The 20,059-nt window shown below is 43.4% G+C and overlaps 1 protein-coding gene across 3 annotated transcripts in view; it reads right to left on the bottom strand.

The window, feature by feature from the left end:
- gramd1bb (GRAM domain containing 1Bb) overlaps positions 1–8,313 on the bottom strand; it is a 59,182-nt gene extending 50,869 nt beyond the window's left edge. For 2 of the 3 annotated variants that reach the window (XM_057048593.1, XM_057048595.1), the window contains exon 1: positions 8,120–8,274. The gene's annotated coding sequence lies outside the window, so the exon portion shown is untranslated. Of the gene's footprint in view, positions 1–8,119 lie in introns of all 3 variants that reach the window. The other variant, XM_057048568.1, reaches the window with a different exon arrangement.
- Positions 8,314–20,059: the final 11,746 nt, after the last annotated feature.

Genomic DNA, 20,059 nt, shown 5'->3' with positions numbered 1-20,059 from the left:
ATCTGAGATCCAGTCTGGGACCAACACAACCTAGTCAGTCTGCCAACACATCTTTGACTGATTACTGCACAGGCTGCAGCCCCAACAGCATTAACCCACCAATCGGTGTCATGAAGAACACGAAAATAGCAAAAGAAATGAGGACAACAAAATGGAGAATTAGCAGCGAAGTGGCAGATGTGCAGTAGGAGAGTGGAGGCGCTCTGCAGCAGTTTTTGGCTCAATGCATTTTTAGACACTAATCCAGCAGCTTCATGAGAATGGAGACAACGAGGCTCGAGGTTGATTTTTAATCCCACACACTACTCCCCCGCACTTCATTAACAGCACGCTCGCACGCACTCACGCACGCACGCACACACACACACACACACACACACGAGGTAGAAAAAGACAGAAGAGAATTCTCTTGCATTTCCACAGAAACAGGGAGGACTAATGCTCAGTCACTACTTAATTAACCAAATAAAACTTTACTAACTCATCTTGTTTACTCATCTATTTGGGTGTAAGCAGAGAAGCATTAGAGGATGTTTAACCTACTCCAGCTGGTTGGAGTAGACAGGATGGTTCAGCATATGGGTTTAAAATGTTTTGAGGCACAAACATTCACACATTCTTGTGTTTACACATAATTACAGTAGCCCATCTGTGTCTGAAGGACTGTTAGAAATTATTGCTGGAGGCTTAAATTATGGCTGATGTGACCAATCAGGGACGCTCCAGCTACAGGCCAGAGCACCCACCTAAAACCAGACAGAAGATGACTTTATTACTACAGACATGTGCATTGAGGGCTGCCAACGAAGAAGATGGACAATAAATATGGGGAACAAATACTCTCAGTGACCGAGTAATGACATAAGAGCCGAGAGTTGAAGAATATTGGAGTAGTGCAAAATTACTGCTTTAGGGTTTAGATTGAAATGAAATAGTTTTAGGTTCTAATGCTAAACTGCTTCTGCCTCTTCACCCCAGCAGATAACAGACTGATGTGTCTATGGACAGCTATAAGCATTGCTCTGATTAAGTGAGATGATATTTAGCCCTCTTACCTGTGCAGCGCTTGTTATCAGTCTGGATTATGACCTGTGTGTAAAGGCTGAAAGGAAACAGGAAACTGAACGTGCCCCCAGTCCACCTACACCATTAATGTAGCCTCTTCCTTGTCCTGAGTTATGAGTGAAGGAGTTCATTTTTTAACCATTAATGCTCAGCAGGTTAATTAAATAAGTGCTAGCAGATCTATTACCTAAAGTAAAATATCAGAAGTCACCTCGCCACTTGGCAGCAAAGGGCATGTCATGAATTATTGATGCAGCTCCAAGCAAATAGAAAATTCAGCTACACCGAGAGGACAGACATGAAGATTTATCTTCATGCTGCAGTGATTATGGTGTTGGGGTGTGTTGTATGTGTGTGGCTGGTGAGTAGAGGGTTGTTTGGGCAGACTATGTACTGCACAGTGACGCTCTTCAGCATCAGCTCAGGTCCTGTAGCTTCACATTGTCATTGTTTATTCATCTGGACATACACATACACACACACACACACACACACACACACACACACACACACACACACACACACACACACACACACACACACACACACACACTCACACGTCCTAGTGATTTTGGTGAGATTTCTGTCAGCCCAGCATCTGATGTTCCTGTCAATGATGGGTCTTCACTTCTTAACAGGTTTCATAATCCACATATGCCCAGGTGGGTGACAGGTAGCTTTGACTTTGGCAGACCCCAACAGCCTCTTTCTCAACAAACTGAGGGTTTCAACAATTGTTCCTCCTTGTAAGCAGATGACAAACAGGGTGTGCAAATGTGCTATTTCCATGATTCATTCTGAAAATTACAGCTTTGAAAGTCATACTGACATATGTGAGGCTACAGGCTGCAATATGTTATTACTGCAGCTGTGACTTTCTGCTGACAAGGTTCTGAAAAATGAGGGTGTAGTGACAGATGATGAATTACGAATGGGTTTTACTTACCTTAAAACATTGCTGTCCTTAGTGTTACATTAAAATAGTCATTTTCATCATCATACATTAAAAGTGACCATAACCACTATGTGATCATTTGTTCTTAATCAAGTTACAGTTGTGATTTCTGCTCTATTCTTGATAAAGATGATGATGGCGCACCACAATGTGTCATCCCATAAATAAACAGGCAGGATCTCAGCTCCACCCAGAAACACTCCTGAATGCACAACAGAACTCATCCAGGCATCTTAATATAGAGGTAAAGAATGCAAATGCATTTTTAGAAGAGAAATGACAGTGTTGACTTTTCTGTGTCCTTAGGTTGCAGGGGAGCAGAGGGAACATCGAAAAACAACGGTGATGGTGACTGAGAGCTTGGCAGAACTCCGGAAGACAACACAAATCAGAAGTAATAAATGCTCAAGCCTGGATGAAAGCTAAATAACAGCTTCTATTATATTGGATCACTTATTCCTGACACACGTTCAGATGACAGATTCCTAAAGTCTGGAAGGACACCAGCAATGGCCTCTTAAACCCTGATTTTATTTCTCGTGACACTAGTTTGGGTTTAAAACTCAGTGCGTAAGGTGGTTTAGAAGTGTGATACCTCCTCTGATTAATGGCTCTATAAGCCAGACTTATGAAAATAACACACTTTTCTCACAACATCAGTAAAACAATAAAAGTAGACGCAGGAAGCAGCTGCAGGTTGGTGAGTCAGTGGTAAAGTTTATAGCAGGAAGCAGAAAGGTTCAGCTGAAGGGAGGGGACGCCTCTGCCACACACACGTTCAGGATGGCTGTGCTGAACACACGAACAAAGAGTAAAACACCTTCGTAAGGTAGCTGACTTCCTGTAACTACCGAATGACTGATGTTACACACAGTTGAGACCAGCGGAATCAACGGTACAACTGCTAGAATATTAGAAGAAAAGTCAATAAACCACAAGCGAGAAATACAAAGTGAAGATCCAGAGAGGTTATATCCTATTCAGAGTGCTGCATTTTGCACAAAACCAGTAAATACCGCACCCCCCCACACACACATCCTTGTAGTACTATATTTGTGAAGACTTGTGAAGACGCATACAGTAATATATTATCTAACACCCAACCTTAACCATCCCATATAACCCTCCACCTAAACTTAACCCAAACCTAAACCTATCCACAACCCTAAAAACGCTTAAATAGTCCTTTCAAGTAAAAATGTCCTCACTTAGCTTCTAAAATGAGTATTTTGGTAATTTATTTGTTTAATATTTTGGTAGGAAATACAAGGACCCTTAATGAAACTAAACACTGACTCTATTTTGGGTAAGGATAAGCTTCTGTTTACTGGATATTGTGTATGAGGACATGCATATGATATTGATCTTTGACAGAGTTTAGAGGAGTGGACAGAGAGCAGAAGCAGACTTTTGTTTTTTATAAGAGACAACATTGAGGTTTGTATTTAATTCTGACACTCGAGTATTAAAGAGCACCAACAACAAACATACACGACTATGTTGTTTTGGAGACTCACAATAGTACTTTATTCATAAAGTGAAGGCTGTTTCTGAGGTACCTTGAGGTCATTGAAAAAACTCACATGCCAAAAGCATTTTGGCATGAGAACAATTGATGAAGCTGCTGTCACAATCGCTATAAGAGCTGGGATGTGGTCATGGAAGGAGGTTGTGCAATAACTGAGAAATCTTACGGGTTCATATCAGAATTTAATAAATAAATGTCATTTCCACTGTTGCTGTTTGTGTGGCTGAACAGTTTCACTCTGCTTTTTCTCTCATCAGACAATAACTTGCTTCTAGTGCAACAAAAGTTGAGCATTGGCCATATACGCCATGTCTCCAAATGTTATGAAAAGCTTTACTATGTATTATGGGAAAGACTGCATGCAGAGGGCAGTTTCACTATGTGCTGCTTAAACCCGATGTGGTTGCAAATAACCGTTATTAAAGTAGATTGTGGCAGCTTGTGCAGGCAAACGCTGCTTCAGTGGGCAAAAACATTCAACGCTTCCATCTCACAGACAAGGTGGCAGCTGCTAATTTTAGCATGCCTGGTTGTGTCCTCTGCTTTGTATCTGTCTCATGAAGGAAGTTTCATTTAAATACAAGCTGCTTAATTTCCCAAAGGAGCATCACTGCTGATTCCTGCTAGATCACAACAACCACAGTGTCCAAACTGAAGAACATATCCTTATAGGGGGACAAAAAGAGTCCAATTGCTTCTCTAAAGGTGTGAACATAATGTTCCTACATCTGAGGAATGTAATAAACCCAGTGTCATCACTCAAAGGAAAAATCAAGCCTATAAAACTTTTCACTTTGCAGTTTTTACTTGCATTTAAATGCAAATTTGTGTTTGAAAAACTGTTTTGGCCACAAAATACCAAAAATCCATCAACAAATCCCAAAGCTCTCTACTGAGATGTTTGTCCTCCCACTCATCCAACATGGAGCCAGAATCAGAAGATGAGCAGATGAGTAATTGAGCCTGTTTCTGGCTTTTATTGGATTTAAAATGTTTTAGTGAAATACCTGGAAACTCAAGCCTTTCTATTGTATCAAACACAAAAGACAAATACAATAACTCATTAACCACCATCATATATGTTGCATTTTCACTGAAGTAAACTCATCCATCCACCTTTAGATGATGAGGCCATTTTAGTAAAAGGACAAATATAATGTAAATTCAAGACAGATTCAGTTTTGCTGAACTGTTGCAGAAAGGCAGGAGGGTTTTCCTCACCAGCATTTATTGATAATAATTTAGACCTTAACTGAGTGAAGGTGAAGGTGATAACATTTCCATCTGAGTTCACACCTGCTACACTGTAAACAGACCATGAACCAGAGAGAATCACTCATAAATTAGCAAACAGTTAATCAGTTAATCAGTGAGTGGCACTGATGAAATTAATAAAACTGCATGTTGCTTAAAAAATAAATCAGTGCCTCTAAGTGACATGTGTTAATCTCATTCACACATGTAAACTATGCTAAGCCGCTGAGTGCTGGACTTTTATTACTGATTAGGCAGGAGATTAGTCGAATGGGGAATGTTAATGCGGCATGTTTATTAGTCCAGGGCTGCCTTTATAACCGGCCCCAGAGCTGGACCGTGTTCACTGTTTGGTGCCTGAATGGTGGCACACAAACAATCACATGGAGATTCTTTGCAGATGGCTGCAGGTACGGAGTTCATGACAGTGACTGTATAGCTATGCAGAGCGAGAAGAGAGTGAACAATAACGGTTGTGTTTTACAGTACACACATACAGGAAAGAGTTGGTCTCCAAGGAAACTGTGAATTTAGAACAGAGCAACAATTTCTAATAGCAAAAACAAGAAACCTGCACCGTACAGTCATGTCTGAACCTGCTGAGATGCCGAGAGCAACCTTTCTCCATGGTGATGTCTAGGGGACAGTGGGCAGTGACCTTTATCAGTCATGGTAAAATAAACCACAGTGACGTGAGAGTAGGATGGAATATTTTCAAGAAGAGGTAGAAGACAGAACAGACCACACAGGGATCACAGCAGGAAATAAACAGCAGAAAAACAAAAAACATCTACAATAATATGACAGTGACGACACAGCTCCACTGCACACGTGCACAAATGCCACATTTGGGGGAGCAAAGTGGTAGAACTGTGATGGATTATAAATCATCTTCTCGGCCACTTCTACTAGGAGATTCAAGGCTCTAGCATCCTTAGTCTGGTACTAATGGTGTGAGTTTCAGTCAGGAGCCTCTGGAGCAGGATTGTGACCCTGGGAGTATCAATCTTCATTCTGAGCGTGGTCAATGGCTGCTAAAAATACACAGGTCGAACACACACCCACAAAATGCCACAGCATCGTTGTGCACAATGGCAAACAGCAGGTAGATGGAATGTGTGAACTATACGTAACCTAGCAATTACTCTACTTGCAAAAGCACCATCACAGCTTAAGAGATGTCCCCAAAACACTGGTAAAACTCCTCAGACATTTCTCACATCTACACCAATTCACAACTGTTTTTCCAGATTCTTGTTATTCTTGACATGTCTTGTAAGATCTAAATAGTTTATGAATCCTCAATATAGCATTGTGGTGCACATGCGTGGAGGAGCTCCAGGACTCTCACAGTGTGCTGCCACTATTATCTGGATGTTCATGCATAGCTCTGATCACCAGATCAGTTACCAGTGCTGTCGTTCAGTATCAGTGTTTGTTGCCACTTTTATTAGCCATTTCTCTTACAATTATTGACAATATTATGACACACACATCATTACACACTACTGAACTAATGTAGGTTGTAGAAAAAATGATAAAAATGAAAAAATAATCATAAAATAATAATGAGCACGCCTGCTGTGGATGTGGTCGTGTGCTGATCCTCCTTTTGATTTGTTATCAGTTTACTTCTTTATCACTAGAGATTAACATGCACAGCCCGGACTTCCTGGTTACAGAGAGTCTGCACAGTCGTGCTCGCATAAGACAATCAGAGACGATAAAATGCGATCAGAGCTCGGCACAGGGAGGGAAGACTGTGTCCGCTACTGCAACAGCTGCTGTGAGGACTTCCTGTCTGTGTCTCCAAGTCAGTCACGTGGGGAGAGAACAGTGCTGCCTGGGCTGGGCTGTTCAACAACGTCTGCTTTTGATCTTAATCTTTCCAGGTAAATGGGAAGGGGGGCTTTAAAGGTGTTGAACGCTTTTGTTTGAGCATTTTTTAAAGAAGTGAATGGAAATGCGGTTTTGCCCATGGATGGCCCAACAACATCGTGCCTCTGCTGCACGCTCAACCAGAGCTGAGCTGAAAAGTGACTCAATCATTTAAAAAATCTTGGAAGGGGAAAATCTGATGATGCCCTGCAGCATAATCACATGTGTCCTGATAGTAGTGTGTCCAGTGACTCAGACCACCAAGCTCACATTGCTCAAACTGAATCTGAAAATGCTGGAAGTCAATCTGCTTCTGAACGTGCACACTCCGTCCACTCACATGCATTTTCTCCAAGGTGAGAAAGTTTGTGGTGCTGCTGTCTTCCCTCAGTGGCCAGAGCGGGCTGGAGGCCACCGAACTTCTGATCTGAGAGCGTTATTAGGACTGCAGAAGGGGAGCCTTAAACTAACTTCCCTGAAGATTATAACTGTATTTGAAATAAGCTAATCAATAATATTGAGTTATCAGGCACTACAGTGGACTTTGCAGGGACAACCTCTGTCCTCCCACACCGGAGGACAGAGACAAGAGACGGGCTGAGGGAGGCTGAGGGAATAATTGGTTACTCATCTATTGTTTCTGAAGCAAACTTCCCCACATTGAACAAAAAAAAAATCCACATTTCTGAGACTGTCACTTATTTTTCCAGGGAAATTAAACAATACATTTCCAGCTGTGATGGCTGCATTGTGTTCAAACCGCGTGTTTGATAAAGGAAGGGCTGGCAATTCGCTAACAAATCATGTGAGATTAATCCTGTGTCAAATACTACCGTTTAAGCATTTCACAGCATTGATTCTGGGCTTTTGTTTTTCATGCAAGACGCATGTGCACCATCTGCATGGGTCAGAAAAGCCTTAAAACCCCCAACACACAACTGTTGGGAGGAATTAGTGCAGCACTTAACCACATAATAAAAGCCAAGCTGCACTTTTGCTGAGTTTCTTGCCATTCTGCATCAACAGAGTTTCTGCTGATGCCACTCCAGGAACTAACACCTGCTTCTGCTGCTTCCTGAGCATCCATCTGTGTGCTGAACGTGGGAGCAGAGAAAGAGAAAATGCTGGCAGGGGGATTGTAGTTAGCATTTGTCACCCCGGCGCCAAGCAAATGAAGGTCAGGGAAGTACACCTCGATCACAACGGCTCGTATCATGTTAAATAACACACACACGTACATGCGGAGTTGGTGCTGATGAGGTGGTGGCTGAGCTACACACACTTCCTGTCCTATCATCCCTCCTGGTGCTGCCTGTCAACTGATATCTCACACTTTCACGTGCATTATTCAACATCCACTCGCGCACATTCAGGACAAACAGTGCAGCAGAATGAGTGTGTGAGCATGCAGCTCGCTCTGTGCCGCTGACATACGTTACCTCAGTCAGCCCGAGAGGACCGGTCCAGAGTCAGAGATCTTTCCTCCTGTGCCATCTGTCAGACAAACAAATGTTCCTCCTGATCCCTCCTGTCCGCTCCTTGCTTCACAAAAACAAAGTCCTGCGTTACTGGAGAGGGAGGGGGGGGGGCGCCCTCCACCAGCGGGGAACCCTCTTTGACTCTCCAGCCAAGCTGAAGACACTTTGGATTCCCAATCACGAGAGAGGAGACTCCCTCCTTTTCCAAGAGACCTGCTACTCGCTCCTGCTCCTGCTCAAATGCCAATCCTCCACAATCTCTCCCTCTCCCTCTCCCTCTCCCTCACTCCCTCTCTCTCTTTCCCTCCCTCCCTTTGAGTCTTACCTCATGCTCCCCTTCCAGAGTCGATTCCTTGTGCACTCACTTGCTCAAGCATAGAATGTATCCTCTGTGCTGCAGATGAATGCTTTGACATTTCAAATCATTGAATACTTCAAGACTAACTGGGTCTGAGCCAGTATCTCCAGAAAGAAGTGATGAAAATGATGCTGATAGTTAGGCATAAAGCTGATTTTCAACACATTTTAGATGTTCTCCCCATTTTATTGCTAGTCACTGAATAATGCAGTTTATCTTTAAAGTTATGTTAGAATTCTTCAAAGTCACAACAGATTTCAGCTAATTCATGTATCATCCAGACACAATGAAGTGTTTGTAGGGATACTATGAGACTCTGTTACCAGATGAATATAATTAAAAGCCACTTTGTTCCCTCAGTGGGGAAAAACTCTTAATTAATGTTATTAAGGACATTGTGTTCATGATGACTTTATATCGATATAGCTGCAGTGAAGTCTGGAAATTTATGATAAAATGAGTGCAGAAAATATGTCCTGGGTGATTGTTGTTGAAAGAAATACATTTAGAAATCAGTGGAAGAACAAACATGAAAGGTTGTCGAAATGTAAAACAAAGGTCCAAGCCAACAAAACAGAGAGAACAAAGAGAGAGAAATACATCTTTTTATCCACGAACCGAATGACCCTGAAGGAGATGAGCGATCTGGGGGATGAGACACCTTCAATGGCTGAGAAGGGAGCGACTCTGCAGCCAATCTTGTCTGGGTTCTTCATCGCCCTCGTCTTCATGTTGGGGACACAGAGACAAAAGAAATTTCCACTTGAATTCATGCAAGTATGAAGTACTCTGTCCACCTGACCCTGCATCATTTACATTCATGACCTTGAACATATGTCACATCCTGTAAAACATAAAGCTAAGCTACAGAGATGATTATTTAATATTATAATTTTGTTAAAAGTTGCATATCATTCTGTTTGAGCTGATTGACCCTGCTCTGTCTCATGTCTGTCTCAGGTTAGGTCTCCAGCCAGTCTGTTTCATGTCTATCTCAGGTTTGGTCCCCTGCTGGTCTGTCTCAGGTTAGGTCTCCAGCCGGTCTTTGTCTCCTCCACCCTTGTCTATCTAGGCTGTGCTTCCACTCCTGTCCTGTGTCAGACATTTGTCCATGTCCTGCTGACTGCTGTCTATCCGGCGGTCTGTGTTGGGGTCCGACTCTGCCCCAATAAGAAAAGCTTGCTGACATGCATGATCAAGAATTGATGTGTGGACAAATGTACTGGTGATGTGGACGTCCCCTTTGATCTCATCAGCCTTGAACTTCAATGTTTGCGTGAATGTTCTCAACTATTAGAATTCATGTCACTGAAACAGGTCCTGTCCCTATGGTCAGATTGCATGGTTCAATGAATCATACAATCACAGATCACATAGACGGGTCACATAGATGAATCAGATTCATCTATGTGACCCATTGTTCTTAACCAACAACGTTCACCCAGAGAAAATGCTGCAGATTTACAAGGAATTCATCCAAAATGAATTATAAAGGCATGCATAACAGAATGAGTCATGATTGAGCTTTGCTGCACATGCAAATCCTTTTTTCCCGATTACATAGAAGAATGTGATGTACAGCGTGCGTGCATGCGTGTGTGTCTAACACTACTGCAGACATGATTGGAAGGTTCCCTGAAGATGTTCTATTTTCAGCATTTTGTCACACTGCACAGCAGGGAAGGAGGACAGCAAAATTATGAGAATTCCCCCTAAATGCACACGGCCTCTCTCTGGCTCTGTGACTTGGTCTCTCCCTTCTCTCTATATATTGGATATTTTTTGGAGTGTGAGTGAGTGTGTGTGTGTGTGTGTGTGTGTGTGTGTGTGTGCGTGTGTGTGTGTGTGTGTGTGTTCGTCAAGTGTGTGTCGGGGGTCTATTACCACTGTTGAAAAGACCTGAGACATTAAGAGTCGGAGAAATGCCTTAGCTTCAACTCGGACAGCTGCCACCTCCAGAAGTTCTCCGATGATACAGCCATCGTTGGACGTGTGTCTGAGGGGAACGAACTGGAATACAGGGAGGTCATCACCAACTTTGTCGCCTGGTGTGAACTGAACCATCTGCGCATCAACGCCAGCAAGACAAAGGAGGTGGTGATCAACTTCAGTAGGAAGGCTTCTCACATTGCACCCGTGAACATCCAGGGTTTGGATATTGAGATCGTAGAGGAGTACAAATACCTGGGTGTTCACCTCAACAATAAACTGGACTGGACTCATAACACAGACGCCCTGTACAAGAGGGGCCAAAGTCATCTTCATCTGTTGAGGAGACTGAGGTCCTTTGGAGTGTGCAGGTCACTGCTTAGGACTCCTTTTATGACTCTGTGGTGGCATCGGTGATCTTCTACGCTGTGGTCTGCTGGAGCTGTGGGAGCTCAGAGAGGGACAGGAAGAGACTCAACAAGCTGCTCAGACGGGCTGGCTCAGTCCTGGACTGCTCTCTGGACTCCATTGAGGAGGTGGGTGAGAGGAGGATGTTGGCCAAGCTGACATCAATTATGGACACCCCCTCTCACCCCCTACACGAGACTGTGGGGGCCTTAAGCAGTTCCTTCAGCAGCAGACTGTTACACCCACCGTGTAAAAGGGAACGTTACCGCAGGTCATTCATCCCAACTGCCGTCAGATTGTTCAACATGCACAACACTTAATTGTAGCACCAATAACCCAGGGTTGGCATATTTGCACTAACTAATCATCCTACCTCTGGAATGTCTTATTTGCACATCTTATTTGCACCTTATTTTTTTCTTCACACTGTCCGACACTCCTCCTGTACATATATTTTTTAATTTCTGTATATACTGTACAATGTACATAGCAATGTACATAACAAGAGTGTTTTTATTTTTACTTTTCTGTATTGCACACCATGGGCTACCGCTGTAACGTGCAATTTCCCCGATGTGGGATCAATAAAGTCTTTTATCCTTATCCTTATCCTTATAGCTATACAACAGCAGGAGAGAAACTGGACTCATCATTACTGTATACACACTTGTAGTTCTGTCTCTGTGTGGACCTTCTCAGACACATTCCCCATCTCCTTACCTTAACCAGTTCCACCACATTTGTCCAATGTCACATATTTAGACACAGAACTGCCCACTTGTGTTAGAAACCACACCAAGAAACAGCAGCAACCAGCACCAGAGGATGGATTTAAATTCAAATGTAAAGTGGTTCTGCGCCATAAATCTGACACTCAACCTAACAGCGGTTTCATGGCAGAGAGCTGCTGTTACTGCCGGCAAACACAAGTACAAGCTCAGAAGACTGTTGCTCAGGTGTCTCCTGCTGAGAAAAACCAGCCAGCAGAGGAGAAGAGGCTCATTATCAGAGAAAGATGGTGGACACCAGTAGATGCTGCCCAGCCTGCTTGTTAGCGTGACCTTACAGCTTGTCTTGTAGAGGGCACAATTTAGTGGTATAATACACTTCCCCGTGCAACCTGGACACATCATCAGTTAATGAACCTGGCAACATAGGTTATCTCACACCTCATCATCCACCCTCTTCCAGGATGACAAGTTACCCCTCTTAATCCAAAGCCACTGGGCATCTTAAAATGTGTTCCATCGACACCCTCATCTGGCAGAGTTCAATTCAATTCAATTCAACCTTTATTTATATGGCACTTTTCATACACTGGGTAGCACAAAGTGCCTCACAAAGGATAAAGACAACAAAGAGAAACAAGAGAATCAAGAAAAAGGACACACACACACACATGCGGGGGTGATCCACATGCCTTAGCCAGGTCACTGCAGCTGCCCGGTAACCCTTGCTCTTCTTTGGCTCTCTGAAGAACTGGGTCACCATGTCTGTTTGCTCAATGAAAACTAGGAACACTCATGGAGAAGATCTTGCATTCTATGTTAGGAAGAGACAGCACTTCCACTGCCGTGGCACCTTCTCCGATTCTCCTCTTCCCTCCAGATCACCTTGATAATCTTCCAAAGATGCTCTCAGAACCATGGGCAATGCTTGAAGACCTTGTGAGGTACACCTCTCAACCCAAAGCCTGAAAGTGCTCTGGTCAACTTGATAACTTCTTTGGATGTAGGTTGTTTGATTTTAAAGAGGGTCTTGGGGGTGATTTGGGGTGACATTGGCCAAGTTCTTGCTCCCTTCTTTTGTCACTGTAGATGTTGCTTAGGAAGGAACAAGTCTTTCTCAGGACTGGAGAGGTAGCCACTGCCTTTCTGACATAACAGCTTCTTTGAAAACTGAGGGTGGTTTACCAAGTCTGACCCATTTCTCGGAGATTTGTCAGTGCTACTTTTGCTTCCCCACTTGCCTTCCTGGACTCCTCAATGTCTTCAGCATTTTCCCAAATAGGGAACTCTTCACTTCCCATGTTCTGGATTTGGTCCTGCAGTTGTCTTTGTGGTCCGTGTGTGAAGCTAAACCACTGATTATGAGGGTGTCATTGTCTGGAGCCACATGTCCACATTGCCCTTAGTTACTTTAGGTGCTTCGAAGGAGGCACCCACATCTTCATCAGATCGACTCTTTATTGGCAGCAGGCCACAAACCTGGAGGTGGTCTGAAGTACTTCTTTGAGGAAGCGCATGTGGTGCTTGGAGGTTTGGGGCACTGTGGGGTGACTCCTCTGCCTCACCAGGTACTGACACAGGTAAGTACGTGCCTTGCATCCTCAAACAGTAACCTCAGTCAAATGTGAAACAAGAAAAGAGCAAAATGTTGTGAGATCAGTGAATTTAGTCAACCCCAAATGCAGTAAGCCTTCGGACACATCCACACTTCTACTAGCATTCTAAAGATAGTTTTGGGTAAAGAGCAGCTGATTTGAATTCTCTGCCAACAGAGATGACTGTAGTGTGTAATAATATGCAGGTTCAGTTAATAAGCACACTGGCTTTGACATTGGCTCTTATTATCTGTGTGAGTAAGTCAGCCCTCGGGACAATTTAATTATAAGTATAGACACACTTAACAACCAAGAAAGACTCCATAGCAACACCATTATAAATGTCCATATAGATGCCCTTTAGCTTTTCTTCCATAAATGCAACTAATGACCTGTGTGCAGGATCATTTAGTACTCTTGAAAAGCAAATTTTAGGATTGTTTTTATTTTTAACCAGATAATAGACCATTGAGATCAAGACCACAAGGGTCACCTGGCCCTGTAAAAGCAACAACCCACCCCATCATAAACACTACAGATGCAAAAGAATACTGCTAAAAACAGTAAAATGGGGCAGTTTGACACAATATCAGTGTCAATTTGGAAGCAGAAGCACTGCTTGATGTGTTTCTGCTGGCGCTCTTTGAGCCAAAGGCTTCAAACGGAAAAAGCTCTGATATTTTCAGTTAAGGCTAGATATATTCCAAGCAGACGGGGCTTGGAATTAAATTTAGCTCATTAAAAGAAAGGAAATATTTCACTGACTGCCAAAAGCATTGGGACTCCCCTCTAAATAATGGAATTCACTGTACTTGGCCACAGGTGTATAAAAACAAGTGGGATGTCAGTCTGCTTCCACAAACACTGGTCAGCCTGGATGGATGACTATGGGCTCATTCCATAAAGACATGGAGGAGAGAGTACGCTCTGGGAGTCTGGGAACCAGGTCTTCTGGTCCAAGATCTGTGCCTTGCACATGGTCTTCTGGAAGATTAGTGAAAAGGCCTTCTCAGAAGAGCTGAGGCTTTTACAACATCAGGGTGGGACTCAAGACTGGGATGACTTTAAAGTTCATCTGCATATAAAAGCAGATGTCACAATACGCTTGGCAGTAGAGTGTAAGTGTTCAGGTCCTTAACTCTTAACTAACTGGGCACCAATCAGGTTCCAGCCCTCTTTCGTATGATGTCACAGAAGTTTCCAGATTTGCCATGCTGGAAGGACAACCTTCAGCCCAGTTTGGGGTTCTGAGCTCTATGGCTCTGGTTTTTATATCTGTACTTTGCTCCATTTTCTCTCAACACTGAGTAGTTTCCCCATCCCAGCTTTTGACCTGACTAATCACAACTAATCACCAACAAAGATGTAGAAACCCCTCAAAGATGATGAAGAGCTATGGAAGAGCCCCAGAACTAAAGCAAAAGTGTCACACTAAAGGTTCTGAACACTGATGTCAGAGATTTCTCATGATTTCTCAGTGTTCTGCTTCTCCTTCTGCCACTCTCTTTCTCTCTCTCTCTCTCACACACACTCACACTCACACTCACACTCACACACACACACACACACACACACACACACACACACCACACACACACACACACACACACACACACACACACACACACACACAGTTGCCCAAAAAATTATGCAAATACATATGTTGTTACTTTTTCTTCATCAACATAAAATGACACCAAACAGCCATTTTATATATATATATATATATATATATATATTCATCACTGGAGGTTTAACAGGTGCATTTGGGAGCTGGAAACTCTGCAGGTATTCAGAGTGAAATAAAGGAAAATTGGATTTTCTTTTCAAACTGTTTCATTCCGTCGTTTCTGTGACCTACTGAAAGGCTGCACAGGTCACAGTAGTCGACAGAATGTTGCTGATAAAAAGGCTGACTGGAATATGATGATTTGGCTCCTTGTGACTGTGATTCAGGGTTCTGGACGGGATTCGTCAACACAACAGTTATTAAACATGATTTTGAATTAAGGGCTTATTTTTTCAAACCACTACACACAGTTAGCACAACCATACAATCAGCGGGCGCTTTAGAAACTGATGTAATTTCTAAAGATGATGAAGCGTTATCATATGAAAACACACATTTCTGCTGTGCATAACCTCAAACACTTCTCCATCATCTATTTCTGCTCCAGGTCTCCTGACCTGAAGACAGGTGAACTCACCTGCTGCCTTTTTATTGGGATTGATTCTGATTGGTGCATCTACAATGAAGCGATCGTGTGTTTGTGCATCTTTTAGTTGTTCTTAACCATTTAACTAATGGGTGCCGTCAATTGAAAATCAGCGCTAAGGAATTTGCAAGGAAGTGACATCATAGTCTAAGTCTCTATCTAAAGTACATAGGTGTGTTTAGTGTTCAGTACATCATTGTATGAATCTGACGTAGAGCTAATCTGCTCCGCTGTCTCTTTGAGTGTAAAGGTTTGATAAATGTGTTATACTTTTGATTTTAGTTTTTATGCAATCAAAATAAATTAGTTGTCAGGCGTAATTGTGATACTGTAGCGCCATCACGTGGACATTAATCCACACTGCATCCTTTTTTTAACCAACCCCTAAAAATGTAATCACACATATCACATCCTCAATACACACATATCTATACATCTTGGCCTAAAAGCCTCTCGTGCATAAGTTCCAACAAACCAAATGTCATCATCTGACTAGAATTTCATGCAGTTTAAATATTTGAGCATCCACTGCATTGAGAAGTGAAAATGAGGATAAAATAGGGCAATAAAAGTCTGTCCATCTAAAAAGTTCTCAGATTTAATGATGTAGCTTTGCGACAGCTCGTGCTACATGTTTCTGCTGCACAAGAGTCGAGTCTTGGGGAAAAATCGCCCGTCTCATGTGGAGGTCAGGAGCATCTTCACAACAATGAAGGGAGCAGCGACCATCGAGTACTGGGACATATCCTGTTTTTACTGCTCTATAATTAATCTGCCTCTTCAGTCAGAAGGGAAATGACTTTGGAAGGCTTTACTGGGCCCCAGGGACCCACCCCGGTTTATCTCCGGCCTCCAGTGGATGCAGAGAGGAAGGCGGGAACCAAATCAGTTTTCCTGCACTGGGTGATTGGTGGGAGCCTTTGGGTGCAGCATCGATGCCTCTGGAGCGGAACAGACCCGAGATACCGCAGCAACATAACGAGCAGCTGAGAAACACACCGAACAATATTAATGCTAGACCTGACGGACTCAACTGAAGCTCGTCAATTCTGTCGACGCTAAAATAACGAGGGAACGGATGCCGTGTGATCAGCTACTTTTCATAATCCCTCCGGCTGCTGCAACCGGTGTGTCGGTTCAGCACCAACGCAGAGTATTTCACAGGGATTAAGACGTTCATTGTTTGGATTATCTGAACATATTTACCTCACATAGGAGATTAAAGCCTCTTGCAGCCTCTCCGGGTTGTTTTGCTGCTGAATTCTGGCAAATTGAACAATTATGCAGCAAATAGAGCAGTGAAACATGAGTTGTTTACAGGAGTAGATCATATTAAAGCTATTTACTTCACGGCTAATAATGGCCCAGTAGTTTTGTCACTGACCTTCAAGGGAGGGTCAGCAAATCAGCCATCTCATCCTTTAATAGAGGAGGAAAATACTTAATGGAGTCAAAAATGTCTAATAATTTATACCTAAAAGCTAGACTTCAAAGCAGGATTCATACAGCAGGCTGAAAATCCCCCCCAAAATAAGGAACACAACACTGAAACCTGTCTACCTTCAACAACAGACCGGGGGGATGGGTATTAAACCCAGGTTTCCAATACAGAACCTCACTGCTTTGATCTCGAACTGTTAGTGGATTATCAGAGAGCTGCTGTTTAAGATTTATCAGGGATAAAAGAAAAGATCAGGTTTTTAAGCAGAGCTCAGATCTGCCTCACTTTGTGTTTCTCACTTTTGATGGGAGCATCTTGTTAGTACGGCTACACACACGTACACACACACCTTTCACGGACATGTTTGTGTTCTTCTCACCAGGACAAGAGGACATAAAGCTTTGAAGGCTGATCTTCCTGTTTGACTCTTGTCCAACTGTTGTTTTGACTCGCCGTATTCCTGCTTGTTCCACCCTTCAGACAGACACGTCTTTGACTGCGGAGAGGTTTTTTTGGGTCAGGCCTCGATGGAGGTCGCTGAAGCCCCGACGGTACCAACACATCTTAGAGTTCTTAGAGTGTGTGTTGCTGCCTGTATTAGCCTCCTCCAGGTCTGCTGATGTTTGCATCATTTAATTGAGCTTCTTCTTGACCCATTTACTCCCTGAATCCTAAAGATGTGTCGGAACCGACCGTGCTGCTCTCACTAACCTGAGCTGTCGGCGTAGACCTCCCCTGTCGCTGTTGTCTTGGTCTGATCACACTCCTGCACAAAGCCGCTCTGCCTTATACAGGATTTCTCTTTAATTTTGGCCTCATGCTTGAAACAGGATATGAAACAAGACCAGTTCAAGCCATTTCATGCATTAGTACCTATTACTATGCTGGTTTCAGGACCTTATTTTAGCTGTAAAGGACAACTCCAAGTTTCCATCCTACAGTTTGCAGTGAGAGCTGTTATAACAAGTGTAATAACAGGCCTTCAGAGCCTTGTTGAATCATGAGCATTAGCAAAACATCAATAAGTTTTCAGTAATGGCTCGAATCCCAGCAGAGGCCTCTTCGATCTGCTGGAGGGAAATACTGAGACGTCGCTTTGAGCCGTGATGAACTCTTCATGAGAGGTTTCATCAGCTGGCAGTAAAGATTCCTGCTGGCTGAACCTGCAGCAGATCAAAAGCATCGTAACTCTGCCCACGCTTTGCTACACAAAGCTAAATCAGGAGATTATTCTTTTGGAATCTGTTAGATCTATCTAGTTTTTACTTTAGTCAGATGGTTATTGGTGCCCACATCACCAGCTGCCTCCATCCAGTGATCTCACACTGATCTGCCAGTGATTTCTCAGTGATCTCAAAATGATCCCCCAGTGATATCCCAGTGATCTGCCAGTGATCTTCTAGTGATCTCCCTGTAATAGCCCAGTGATCTCTCAATGATCTAACAGTGATCTCCTAGCGATATCCAGTGATTTCCAAGTGATCCCCAAGTGATCTCCCAGTGATCTCCCACTGACCCCTCAGTTAGAGCCCAGTGATCTTCCAGTGATCTCCCAGTAATATCCTAATGATATCCCAGTAATATCCCAGTGAACTCTCAATGATCTTTCAGTGATCTCCCAGTGACACCACCACAGTGATATCATCAAAGTTGATCCACAGCCTTTAAATGATGCAGGCTGTGGTGGAGCTGAGGGTCTCCTGATGTCACCCATCACACACACACACACACACACACACACACACACACACACACACACACACACACACACACACGCACACACACACGATGCTGATTCTCTTCCAGACAGAAACTGATTTAATCTGATTATTGTGCAGAACATTCTTGCTCAGCCATTTCCCCCCTGGGGTTCCAGCCCTGATCAGCGAGTTGTGTAATTCGTCTGTGACACAACTGGTTCACGTTATTTCCACCCAGACAATCACAAGATAGAATGGAGATGGAGCCAACAGGACGCCTCATGGTCAGCCTGGCTGCTAACAGCGACGGCTCCTTTAGCAACATTAGCAGGGCTGTTCCAGCTTCTGTAGCATTCCCATCACTCGTGTTCACGTCACTTCTATTGGGGTGAAGCTGATACTGGCTCACTTTACACCCTCTGGTTTAACTGGTGAACTCACTTAGCACATTCCTCGTTTGTTTGCTTCCATGTAACAAATTAGCTTAAAACATTTCACTGGGCTTTTTTGTGCTTCTGCTGAATACAGACACAAAAGTCCTCAGCGGCTTTTAGATGCTGAGCAGTTCAATGTTGCGGTTCAGCTCTGGTTTAGTGAATTTCCATCATCATGGTGCCAGTCTCGGAAACAGCAAGGAGGAGGAGGAGGAGGGCTGAATGAGCACTCTTAAACAGGATTACGATGATTTATTTTTTATTACAGCACAGCAAATGTCAGGAGAGCCGCTAGCTTGTAGCTTTCCTGACACCAAAAACTTAATCCTACACACATCAACTACAATAATCTCCTAGTGCATTCTTAAATTTTTATCCTTGCTGGAAGGCCTAAACCCCTCAAGCAGATGCAGGCACCACAAAGCTTACTTGTGTTGTTTTCCATGCCTGCGGGATCTCCCCTTTCCACGCTGCAGGTGACCGTGAAGGAAAGGGTAGAAAGTGGCGCTCCCGAACGTGCCTTCCTCGGCGGGCTCCTCCAGCCTCAGCTGAGGAACGAGATTCCCAAAGGCCATGACCCCTGATGTTCACCAAAGACAGGCGGAGAGGGTTTCTACACTCTTAACCTGCAGCTGGATCTGACGCTGCGCACGCACGTGGAAATTGGTTCACCGAGAGTAGAGCTGCCCCCAAAAGGCTCCTCTATTAATGGCTGATGTTACGTCACTGGCTGGGCTTTTTGAATGATGCTCAGACAGACCTGAACACACACACACTCACACATACACACACATTCAAACACAGTGTTCCTGGCAGGGTGTTAGCGGAGGTCTTTGAAACACAACTCTCCATTTGAAGCCTGTGGAGGTTTGCAGATCAACAATATTATATTAATAGTTATATTAATAGGGATTTTATATAGCAGGTGAGTTGTGTCCATATTAATGACATTCTTTGGTGCAGAGAGAACAAATTACATATTCTGGAGGGGAAATCTGTGCCAGACTTCTTCTCTACAACCTGATGTTTCTTTTATCAGCATTTTCTCTTAATTTTTTACATTCACAACCCATTCATCATCATTGAGGCTGT

The sequence above is a fragment of the Takifugu flavidus genome, chromosome 12 (genome assembly GCF_003711565.1).
Source record: "Takifugu flavidus isolate HTHZ2018 chromosome 12, ASM371156v2, whole genome shotgun sequence".
NCBI lineage: Eukaryota > Metazoa > Chordata > Actinopteri > Tetraodontiformes > Tetraodontidae > Takifugu > Takifugu flavidus.
The sequence above is the reverse complement of the archived record's forward strand: the minus strand, read 5'-3'. Positions and strand labels throughout refer to the sequence as shown.